The following is a 2143-nucleotide window of genomic DNA, read 5'->3' as shown; positions in this document are numbered from 1 at the left end:
ACAAATCTTTAGTAGGACTTATTGATTCAATTAAATTTTGATCGTCAATTAAATTATTATGTTTCATTTTGATGAATTTAGACTGTTCAATGTGGCCCAATCCTTCATGACACAATTTATATGCGTTTAAAGCTACGATATTATTTGCATATGTTTTATTACACATTTTTTTATCTATCGTAAAAACTACGCATAATCAATTATTTACTGACTTACCAGTGAAGATAGTCTTACCGCCTCTTTTTACCATAACACTTCCAGATTCACCAAAAATAATGCTCATTCCGGCCTGCTGGATTCGGCTTACTGATAAAAGATTGGTTGATGCTTCTGGCACGTACAGCACATTTTCAAGAACGCCCGTCACGCCTAGATTTGTTTTGACTTCAATCGTCCCAATCTTCGTCGTGTTGATGACTTCTCCCTTTTTGGCGATCGATATTTTAATTGGTTTTTCCAACGTTGAAATCGTCTTGAAAATATCAATGTCTTTGACTACATGGTCCGTGGCTCCAGAATCTATTACAAAATAAGCTTTTGTCAGATCACTTGATACTTTATTTTTGAACTGGTCAGCTGACATGAATGCAAATCTTTGCTCTTCATTTTGCGTTTGAATCGTATGCAACGTTCGTTGATTGTCTTCTCCTGTAGTGTTATTTTTTAAGAAGTAACAGTCCTTCCTTTCATGATTTCTTCTACCACAATGATCACACTGTTTAAATTTATTGTTCTTATTAAATTTCTTAGTTTTGAAGCCGTGGTTCTGTTTCTTCTTGAAATTTCCTCTAAAGTTTTTATTTTTCTTGTTTTTCTTGTCGGCACTGGGCATTATCTCTGTTTGTAACACTTTCGCGCTTGTTTCTGTTTTTTTCAGATTGTAATTTCACTTCATAATCAAGTAATTTAATTTTTACAAACGCAAGTGTCAAGTCTTTGTCTGCTTGAGTCTGAATTGCGGTGACAAGTGCATCGTATGAATTTGGCAATGTTAATAAAAGTCTTGCGATTTTGCTCATCTCACTTACAGTCGCTCCTGCTGCATGTAAATCTACCATCATCTCATCGAAACAGATAAAATGTTTGGACAGCGATGTGGTTTCGTTGAATTTAAGCGTTAAAAGCTTTTACTCAATGGCAAGTTGAGTCGCTAAGATTTGCCCCATTCACCCAACTTATCTGATTCAGTGGGAGCTGTTTCGTCTAAGACTTTTAGTGCGTCTTCTTCTGCTATCAATGAACGAATTCTGTATTTCCAGATATTATACTTTTCGCCATCAAAAGGCTTGATATTCCTTTTTGACTTTTTGGCGTCTTCGCTCATTTTTGCACTAAATTTTTTAACACTTTCACCTCAATACGTGCACTTTTTTTAATATCAATTTTCACAACAAAAAAAAATGTTCTTCTCAATGTCACCTTACACAAACACGTACACCTTAACTATGTGCCTGGGCCCATAACCTGTTGGAAAAAATGGAAGCAGGTGTAGTAAAAGAGAACACTTTGAAATATATTAAAAAGTCCAATCATTTATTTCGTGCTCTCTCCTGTGAAGCCAGACTCGTACTAACTGAAACGGTCTAAAACCCCATGCTCGCTAGGCCCTCTTCCCTATGACTGTTATCGCTATTTTGATTATAGGATCGTGCTGTGTGTATGTATGTGCGTGTCCGAGAAAAAACTACTTCGTAAAAGCATGACCTAATTGAGTCGGATTTCGTACGTAACTTTAGGAGACCTCACACATTATCTTTTTCTTTTTTTCTCAGTAGAGAAGAAGGAATACTTACATTTGATATATTTATTTTTGCATACATATCAATAGCCGCCATCTTACGATCTGACATTTGATTATGCGCACAAGCATTTTTGCCGACAAACTGTGCATGAAAATATAAACACGTGGGCTCTGCCATGTTTGTCGCGGGACATCAAAAAGTGGCGGACAACCCCCCTCATTGCATCAGCCCCGCAATTGCATGTCAAGCCTTCGACCAACCAGCGCCAGATCTCGAGCGCGGGGGATTTGGAAACCGAATTAAAGTCGCTTATATAGTACTTTTTTGCATTACACAAATGCAAGACGGGTTGCTTTGTATGCTAGTGCTTATATCATTATAATTGCTATGAATACATAGTA

Source organism: Belonocnema kinseyi, chromosome 10, assembly GCF_010883055.1.
Source record: "Belonocnema kinseyi isolate 2016_QV_RU_SX_M_011 chromosome 10, B_treatae_v1, whole genome shotgun sequence".
NCBI classification, from domain to species: Eukaryota; Metazoa; Arthropoda; class Insecta; order Hymenoptera; family Cynipidae; genus Belonocnema; species Belonocnema kinseyi.
This window is presented reverse-complemented; position numbering follows the sequence as displayed.